General features: G+C 34.4%; 1 pseudogene; it reads right to left on the reverse strand.

Moving 5' to 3' along the window:
- Nucleotides 1–749: 749 nt before the first annotated feature.
- On the reverse strand, nucleotides 750–3,990 carry LOC112037861 (G-type lectin S-receptor-like serine/threonine-protein kinase At1g11410; annotated as a pseudogene).
- Between the last annotated feature and the right edge of the window lie 6,830 nt (nucleotides 3,991–10,820).

Consider the following 10,820-nt stretch of genomic DNA (forward strand, 5'->3'; position numbering starts at 1 on the left):
TGTGAGAATAAAATATGCATAAAATGAGAGAGATGACAAATTTATAATAAGAGGATAAGAATATGAAGAGCCAAAATAAAGGAAGATAAATGGGACAAATTATATGTAAGGTTAAAACCATCTAAGAGAAATATGTATGAAAAATACTTAATTATAATATTAAAATTAAAGTAGATGAATATGTAAAGTTAAAACTGCCTAAGATGAATTTGTAAAGTCAATGTGTTTATATATTTAATATTGTGAAAAAAAATTGAAGGTAAAAAATAAATATGTAAAAAATAATTGTGTGGTAGTAATGTGGAAGATGAGGTGGCTTAACAGGAATGTAGCAATAATAAATGCTACGCATTAGCTTTTACATATATATATATATATATTGGATGTCCCTTATTGATAATTAGTGTCTCAATTACTCAATCTTCTAAAACAACTGAGATTTATATTTTTGGATAACTCAATTATTACAACCATAATTTTTAGGGTTGGGGGGGGGGGATTTGAACCTTACAAACAATGCCACTAACCAAGTTAAGAAATATGGATTATTAGTGACAAAATAAATAACTAAACCAAAATAATAATAATAATAAGAAGAATAAGAAATTATGTTTGTTCTTAAATACAAAAAGAGTAAAATGTTAATTTGTCCTGGAAATCCCTATAAAAGCAATCTAGAAGCAGCTAACTAGAATCCTTATAGAAGCAAATTATATGCAGCTTAACTAGAATCTTTGCATTTAGCAAGCTTAAAGCTTGGTTATTGTCACGTCATTTATAGAATAAATCTCTCGTCCTGTGATTGATTCAAGATCATTGGTAGCTCTTCTAAAAATGAAAGCAGGTTGTTTCGGAGAAGGAAGAGTTGTTTCACTACTCAACATAAGAAGAACTGTTGACATTGTTGGTCGGTCCATTGCATCTTCTTGCACACATAAGAGCCCAATTTTAATGCATCTCAAGACTTCAAGAGAAACAAATGACTCATTTATTGATGAATCAACTATATCCAAGGCTCTATCTTCTCTCCAAAGTTCCCAAACCTGTGTGAGTCGTAGCATTATTCATAAGGGGCTATATTATAAATGCAAATAGTAAAGATTGTTGTTTTCTATTACTTACATGCCCTATTAAAGTTAGGGAAGGGTGGTTCTGATAAGAATCGTTGTTCTTCTTGCCACCCATAATTTCCAACAACATGACACCAAAACTAAAGACATCAAATTTGGTTGAATATTTCCTGAATATTACACACTCGGGTGACATATAACCACAGTATGTGAAAAATATTAAAGATAATGTTAAAGTTTGCATAGGCCTTTGTTTTTTGCATGTATGGAAAGTGTGCAAGTCTCAATGTGCACGTGCGTGCATGTGTTTGAGTGATACTTACTATGTTCCAACAACTCTAGGTGTCATGCCTTGAATTTGGTCACCTTTGAATATACAGGCTGTGCCAAAATCTGAAATTTTGGAGTTCATCTCACCATCTAGTAGAATATTATTGGTTTTATGATCCTTGTGAATAATTCTTAATCTTGAGTCTTGATGAAGATACAAAATCCCACGAGCAATCCCAATAATGATTTCAAAGCATTTCCTCCAATTCAACAATGAACTTCTTGTAGGATCTAAAACAAAATTTTTTTTTTTCCAATGAACTCAAAATGTGATTTCAATAGTGTTGAAATATATGGTTATATGAACTTCAAATATATTCTTTGAACATATATAGTAAAAGAAAACAAAGAAATCAAGGAAATAGATTTTTAGAAAGAAGAGGTACCAAAAATGAAGGAGTCTAAGCTTTTCTTAGGCATGTACTCATAAATCAACATCTTTTCTTCCTCTTGAATGCAACAGCCAAAAATTTTGACAAGATTCCTATGTTGAAGTTTTGCAATCAACAAAACTTCATTTTTGAATTCTTCTATTCCTTGTCCTGAACTCTTAGATAGCCTTTTTACAGCTATATGTTGTCCATTAGATAATTGACCCTGAATTCATGATCCAAAAAATTAAGCTTACTCATAACTATTAGTTTTAAGCAATTCAGTTAATGCCTCTATCTGCTACTTTAGTAACAAATGTCTTAGCTTATTGAACTCATTTTCCGCCATTCATACCCACAGAAAAATGGGGAAGATATGAACAATGTCATTATGAATTGTAATTGTACCTTGAAAACAGAGCCAAAACCACCTTGCCCAAGTTTGTTGGTCAGAGAGAAATTGTCAGTGGCAGCAATTATGCTACTTAAATCGAAAATCAATAAATCTGGATGTCTACTACTGTCCTCGAGCTCATTATCCTCCAAAGAGTCTTTGGTTCCAATAAAATTTGATACTTGATTATGCAATTTTCTCTTCATTGTCCTAAAACATATTGATAGAAATTGTTCACTATAATTTCGCAATTGAGTATTTATATACCTCACATGGTAGGCTGATCTAAGGAGTAAGATCTATATATATATATATATCTGTGTGTGTGTGTGTATGAATACTACAATGCAAGCAATTTTATCACCTTTTTGTTTTCCTCTTCTTCATTAGACACATATAGGCTTTGAAGGATACTAGAAACAATGGCACAACAACAGATGATATAATAATAGCCAGCTGCCTCTTGTGGCCAAGAAAACCTTTGGGCTTCTAGTTTAAGTTGTTGGAAAAAAAATCAACAACAACAAGAAAATGGTGAGTCCAAAATTCAGAAAGTGAAATAATGAAAATTTAGAAAAACAAATTCAAGATAGCATAAAAGGCTACCTAATTGAGTTGCATCCACACGTACATTTAGATCCCACCGTTCATTTGTATGCTCCAAAATGTCCATCAATTCACCATACCATACCAAGCAACGAGTGGCCTTCCCATTAATGTTCATGCTGATAAAAGCAGTGCAAGAGCAATTACTCAAGCATGCCTGCTCAAACTCTGAGTCTGAGCTAGTCATACTCTTGTCATCCAAGTTGCATTAAACGAATCTGGAAGCTTCAAACGTTTCACCTTCACAAACCCTTCTCCATTCCCACACATCGACTGCTTCCTCACACACCCTTCAGAACCATCTCTGAGATACCAATCCCTTGGAGACTTAGGTTCATAACCTAGCAAACATGTACACTCAAACATATCTGTAGACTCAGGTATTTAGGTATTGACCATAATTCCTTCCATTGAAGATCACCATTATTCCACAGAAGTATCCGAAACGATCCTAAGTTGTCAACCACTAGTCTAGAAATGATAGAGGGGTCTACAAAAAGTAGCTTTAAGATGCCTCATCTTCGTTGTAAACAAAATCATACTAAAAACCCATTGAGGCTAATGACGTTGTTGGTGATGATGAAGATGATATGTTCCATGGCCATGGATCTAACTGCCAATACAGGGTCAAACCCTTATACAAGGAGACTTGTGGAGAGCCAGTAGGCTTCATCTTGTAGAAGTAGTCCCCAGTTCCCGAATCATCTTGTGACTTCCAAGATGTCAAGAACCTGTCTAGCCCAGTTATCCGATTCAACCTAAGCCTCATGCTTGGAAGCAAAGTGTCTGTAGGATAGTTAAAGCTGTGCCATAACACCTTTTTGTTATTGCCCTCGACAAATACCAGGTTTCCTGAATCTTGAAGCTGAACAACAGAGGAGGTTGTCCCTTGGACAGAAACATTTGTAGACCAAAGAAGATGGTTAAAACTGTCATGGAGGACAAGGTTTCCAAACTGGTTGATGGAGAGAACTCCAGAAGAATCATTGATAGGATCATTCCTATTTGCAATCCACACGACAGTTTGTTTTGTCACTTTGACGTGCCAAATACCAAGATACCGATAGCTAGAGTTGCCAGGGCTGAAGAAGCATGAGGCAAAATTGTTTTCTTTGGAAATCAATGATTGGTTATCCTTGATGGATTGGTCTGGTGTTAAGGTATCAAGGCAAGTGCAAAATGGGAAGAGAAGAATTATCAGAATCAAAGACATAGTCATTTGTTACCACTACAAAAAAAAAGGGTATTTGGCCGCGTTTAAAAAACGCAGCTATAGACCCCTAAAACGCGGCTATAGGATAAAGTCGCATTTCCTATAGTTGCGTTTACAAACATGGCCTAAACACCGCAGCAACAGGCCTATGGCTGCGTTTTTCAAAAACGTGGCTAAAGGTCAGACTTGAAGCCGCGTTTTTAACCCGGTTGGATATATTGGGGCCTATAGCTGCGTTTTTAAAAAACGCGGCTATAGCCCGCTTTGAGCTGCGTTTAAAACGCGGCAAATAGGTTTTTCTAAAAACAAACAAAAAAAAAAAATTCTTGGTTTTTGTTCTCCCTAGAAAATTCAAAATTCAAAATTCAATTAAAAAAATTCAAAATTAATCACAAATCCAAAAAATTCAAAATAAAATACAAGCCAAAAAAATTCAAAATCAAACACAACATACTCACAATACAAATACACTCAAAAAATTCAAAATCAAACACAAACCCAGAAAATTCAAAATCAAACATAACATATTCACAATACAAACAAACCCAAAAAAATTTAAAATCAAACACAAACCTAGAAATTCAAAATTAAATACAACATGCTCCAAAATATAAGAACACAAACCCATTTAAATGTAATCACAATATCAACAACACAATAGCACAAATTCAAGCACAGATCCACAATAGCATTTCCTCAATTTTCTTACTGACTAAACATAAAATAACCAAAAAAAACAAAAACTAGATCTATTGACAAATCAGTGTGCTTGAGAAGAAGAAAAAAAAAAAAAGCAGCAGCTCCAAAGAAACAAAGGAATTTTTTTTAATGGGTCACTTCTTCCTTCTTTCTTTTATGAAAAAAAAAAAATGAAAAAAAAAAGAGTTATCCAAATGTGAAAAAGGAAAAAAGAAAAAAGAAAAAGAAGAGTTACCTAGATGTGAGGAAGGAAGAAAAAAAAAAAGGAAAAGAAAGAAGAACCTTATGGAGGAGCACCAGATGTGAAGAATGAAGAGAGTAAAAAAGAAAGAAGGAGAAATAAGAAAAGAAGAAAGTGGGGGTAGGTGGGAAAGGGGAGAGCATGTGGGAAGCGAAAGAAAATTTTTTTTTTTGTTACATATAGCGGCGTTTTTGAAAACACGGCTATAGGTAACATCACAAAAGGGTGACCTAAGCTGCGTTTTCAAAAAACACGGCTATAGGTCAGTGACATATTTATACCCTGGACCTATAGCCGTGTTTTTAAAAAACGCGGCTATAGGTAACGTCACTAAAGGGTTACTAAGCCGTGTTTGATAAACGAAGCTTCAGGTTATACAGCTGGACCTATAGCCGCATTTTTTGAAAACGCGGCTATAGGTAACCTTTAGCTGCGTTTTAAACGCGGCTAAAGATTTGCTATAGCCATGTTTTTTAGAAAACGCAGCTATAGGTCCCCTTTAAAAAAATTATTCGGTAGGACCTATAGCCACGTTTTAAAAACGCAGCTATAGGTTGAGGCTTTGGCCGCGTTTCTTAGAAACGTGGCTATATGTTAGCTATAGTCGCGTTTTTCATAAACGCAGCTATAGCCCGCATTTTTTGTAGTGTACAGAATCAAAGACATAAGAAGAAAGAAAAGTTTTTTGGTTTGATTGAGTATAATGATTCTATGAAGTATTCTCTACTCTCTTTGATCCCCGACTTTGACTTTTCTTTTAGGACTAAGCAGTCCCTTCAAACTAATTAAAAAGTAGCGTATCAAAAGCGATATTGCATCAAGTGAAACAAAATTGCATCTAGGGACTAGAGGCATTTTTAGCATCAATTTTCAGTGAATAAAGGGTATGCATTTTTCTACCCAAAAATGACTGACGTATTAAATCTCTTTAGATTTAGAGAAATTTAATGTATGTCTACAACAACATGTTACATATCATTAACTTTTAGCATGTATTCCTTACTGAAGTGAGTAATTTTGATAGTTTGATGAAGTTGGCAGATACATGGTCCAGAAAATTGGCTTGAGATTGACATACTAAAATATAAAGATTAAACAGCGAGTCATCAAGGCATAGCCAAATATTAATTCTTGGCTTGAGCTAGTAATTGGCAATTTAGCATCATGACTGATCGTGACGAGAAGAGATTAGAGATATAGAGAGACCAATTATATTTGATAGGCCACAAACTGAATGACCGCTTGTGATAAAACCAATTAATTAATTAGCCAAGTTTTTAATTAATCAATTTATCATGCAATTGCGTGGAAGCACAAACAAATCACCAAAAACTAAATATGCAGCGGAAATTAAATGACACGGTGATTTGTTTACGAATGGGGAAAAACCTCGCGGCAAAAACCCCACGGGGCGATTTTCAGGTCACCACTCCCGAAACTCCACTATTATCAAATCAAGTGGTTACATGTAAAGGAATCCCAAGTACCTTACCAACCTACAGTTGAACCCTTACCCCAATACCCAATTGGACTTGATCTGTAGTGACAGTTCCCACCTTTGATGCATGGCTCCCAAGTACGTGACTAACCAATGCGCGGATCCCAGTACGCGACTTCAAACACCAACTTAAGAAGAAAGATTGGCTGCAAAGTTCTTCAGTTCATCCTTTATGATGAATAGCAGGAAGATGCTTGGTTACAAAACCCTACGGTGCAAATACACAGCAACTTCTTGAAGGAAGATGAACTAGGTCAAGAACTTTGTCTTATGATCACAATTTGCTTGCACAGGGATTGCTCAATGATTTTGCAACTTGTGTCACACTTGAAGGCTCTTAAAATAATCATTTTATATGTTTAGGGTTAGAAGAAAAGAAGCCCAAAAACATATTCACGGATCCCAAGAAAATCATATTGGAAATCTGAGTTTTTAAATCTCGACAGATAGCAGGTGTCGAGGTAGCTATCGAGCAGGTGTCGAGCTTTAATGAAATTGCACTTCAGCTTACTTTTTCTTGGACAGACTTGATGACTTCAACACTTGACCTTGAAACCTTGTTTCTTGAAGTATTAAAAGCACCTAGAACTACCCAATTACAAGTAGAGTGCGTTTTGTCAAAGGATTAGCCAATTTACATAAATGATTGACATATGTTCTAATCAAGTGAAAACATATATGTCCTAACAATATTGAAGAGAGAGGAAATGCTGAGAGTAGGGGTGGCAATTCATGTTCGCATGTCGGGTTTGTGTCGTGTCAACTCATGAGTATCCGACTATATAGGTTAACACTAACCCAACATGTTTATTAAACGGGTCAAGATTCCTCAACCCTAACACGACCCATTTATTAAACAGGTCAATCGTGTTGACTTGTTTATCACATTTTATCAAAATGAAAAAAAAAATATGAAAAAACAAACAAATAAAAATTTGTAATATAAAATTCAAAACTAACGAGTAACTGTATCACAAATAATCATTCAAACCTAAAACATATCTCAATATCACAAATAATTAATGACAATATGTCAAAAAAAATAAACCACAACAATTAATAAGTTTATATACCTAGGGTTTGAAGAATATATTAGTAAAATGTCATTGAATTAAACAAGTCAGATTGGTCAAACGGATTACATGGATTAAACATTAACTCAACCTGTTTATTAAACGGGTAAGTTATGTCAATTTGAATATGACACGAACACATTAAACCTTAATCTATAACCTACTAAATTTGTATCATGTTGTGTCAAATTCATGGGCATTTTCAATTTTGCCACCCCTAGCTATAGAGAGAGAGAGAGAGAGAGAGAGAGAGAGAGAGAGAGAGAGAGAGAGAGAGAGAGAATAAGTATGCAAGTTGTTTTGGTCCATTCAGTCCTACTTAGTCCATTAATTTGGTCCATTCGACCTCTTTTTTTTTCTTTTTTCTTTTTTTTTTTTAAATTTTATAAATGAAATAGTGGCATTTCTTATCAGGCCTCATATACTGAAAATTATATGTTGTACCCGGCATATATGCCGGGTCTCTCACACATAGGCGGGCCCCACAGTCTGTGGGACCCGCTAGTCTGTGAGTGACTCGGCATATATGTCGGGTACACCATATACCTGCTCCTCATATACTGTCATTAAAACACAGATGTGTCCATGTGATATTATTGATACAAACGATGTCATTTAATTAAGGACATAGCTTGTGTCCAGTGGAACTTTCCACCGAACACGTGTCCAAGAGTGGACACGTGTCCACCATCCAACGTGTCCAATGGAAACTTCCACTGGAAACAAGCCACACCCTTTAATAAAACCTTTTAAATGTATTCCACCAAAAGGTGACGTCTCCTTGAGTAGTTGTTAGATTCCAAAAATAGTTAGTCTGTTATCCAGAACCTCCCTGTAATACTTTTGTTTGTGTTTTATTAAAATCCCTGATATATTTAAAAATTAAATTTTCAACTGAAAATTGGGCCAAGCTTTAAAAGAAAAAAAAAAAAACACTTTGATAGTATGATCTTGATTTCCCTAGTTTAATTTCTATGGACAATTAGACTGAGGAAAAATTATAATTCTAAAGTTTTAATTTAAAACCTGAACGGTTTTAGACCCCTTAAAACACAACCAGATTGAGTAGCCTAGATAATTAGCCAAGTTGTTACTTAGTCAAATTATGCAATTCTAAGTTAAAACAATCAAACAATCATATCAAGAATATAAAGCAGCGGAAAAGTAAATAACACAAGATATGATCACCCAGGAAACCACACGGTAAAAACCTGGGGAGGATTTGACCTAGCTATCTTCAAGGTAAACCTGAATCCACTATGCAAAAGAATCGAAGTTTATACAGAAGGACTACAAGCTCCCCGCTTGACTTCCTAATGCTACCCACCAGTAGAACTTACTGACACGACCACGTGCAAGCTCTGAATCCACGGACTCCTTCTTTCTTGGACTCTTCAATCAAGTACAAGCACCCCCGCTTTCTGTACTACAAGTTCCAATGGCAGCAACCTTGTTGATCATCAAGATATAGATAATATTTCTACCTTGAAAATCCTAAGTTTATGTGAAAGAAAGCTCCTCAAGGATCTCACAAGAGATTCACATAAACCGCAAATATGAGCAACAAAAACTTAGAGAGGTTTGGGTACAAAACCCTAGATACAAAAGAGGCACTCTCTTCTCTCTCACAAAAGTCTCAAAAACGTTCTAGGGTTTTCCTTATATATAGGAGTGTTTTACTTGATCCCCAAGACGTTTAAATAGAGTTTGGGCTTAACTGGAACTCTGCAGAAAAATAAATCTGTACGTGGTTCAATCGATCGAGTCTAATTTTCGATCGATCAAGCCTTACAGATTTAGTCCAATAAATCTGCAATCACTCGATTCTAGTTTCACAAATAAACATACTTTGAGCAAGCCTAAACAAGACTAAACAACCTGTTTTGATCATGGTTTGCCAACAATACAAATTAGAGTTCTAAATACATAAATTCCTAAATCTTTAGAACCTAACAAACCTTTTGTTAATTATGTGGATTAATTAAAAATAATTTTATTAGATCAATTTGGTGATCATAGTATTAATCAATTAACCACAAAGTCCACAACTACAAATATAAATCAATTCTAAAGAGTGAAACAATCACATATTTTGATAATGAAGTGAAAAATTAATGAAAAACCAACTCCAAAGGAGGAAAAAAAAAATAAAAAAAAAAAAAACAAACAAACAAACTCTGATGGTACCTCTACTTCTATAAATTAATCCACCATATGAAGCGGAGTTATATAAACTAGTTCAATTAAGGCATCCTTTATACAAATTAGTTCCATTGAGGTTTGCTTTATGAATTACTTTTGCAAATTTTAACGAAATTTGATGACGGGGCAGTTGCCAACAACATTCATTGGCAAAGAATTAAAGAAAAAGACTATTCTATTATAAAATTTGTGCCTTGTAATACATGTGGGTCCGTTTGGATACGACTTATTTTGCTGAAAACGAAAAATACTGTAGTATGAGATAAATACTTTCATGTTGACTCGATGAGCCATGGCTTGAATCACAACTTCTTAGACTTTCCATAGCTTGGAGCTGAGCTAGCACTCAACTAATGACTTGTAGCCTTTCCTCGACTTTCGTATCTCATATATGCATCATCACTCTTATAGTATATGCATCACATAAATGTGTAGGCGTCACATACTATGCAAAAGAAGATGCATATATCTAACTTGAAAGTCACAACTGCCATTTTCAGGAAGAGTTAATGTTGCGAGAATTTTATTTTATTTTATTTTATTTTGGAGAAAAAGGAGAATTTAGTTTAGTGGATTGGTAATATGGCTGTTTAGGTGAACTAATTAGTTGGGGGTGTTTCCGTCATTTTGCTGTAGAATATTCTAGGAAGGAAAAGATTCCATTATGTATTAACAGTTTAACTAAAGACAAGGGATATCTACTCATTTTTAATTATTAAAGAGAGACAGCTCAATTTATAGTTTAGAGTGAGAATTATGAACTCTCCCATAAATAAATAGTGAAAAGTGATTTTTATCTAATATTATTACTTTAATACTAATACATTTATTTGTAACTACTAAATGGGAAACATTATTTACTTCACCTATTTAAAAGATCCATTCTTTAACTTTTTGTCTACAAAAGGTTCATTAGGCCTATGGGGAAAAAAAAGCTGTGATACCTAACTTTTAATTATTAGCAAAACACTTCTAAACTTTTAAATTGATCAATTTACTCCAAAAATTATCCACAATTGGCAAATCAATACATAAGTTAGGCTCCTGCTAGAACACTAACAAAACAGTCACGTGAGACTCACGTGGACTTCGAAAAACCAATTCTAATACATGAATAAGATGC

The sequence above is a fragment of the Quercus suber genome, unplaced genomic scaffold, assembly GCF_002906115.3.
Source record: "Quercus suber isolate HL8 unplaced genomic scaffold, Cork oak 2.0 scaffold_607, whole genome shotgun sequence".
NCBI classification, from domain to species: domain Eukaryota; kingdom Viridiplantae; phylum Streptophyta; class Magnoliopsida; order Fagales; family Fagaceae; genus Quercus; species Quercus suber.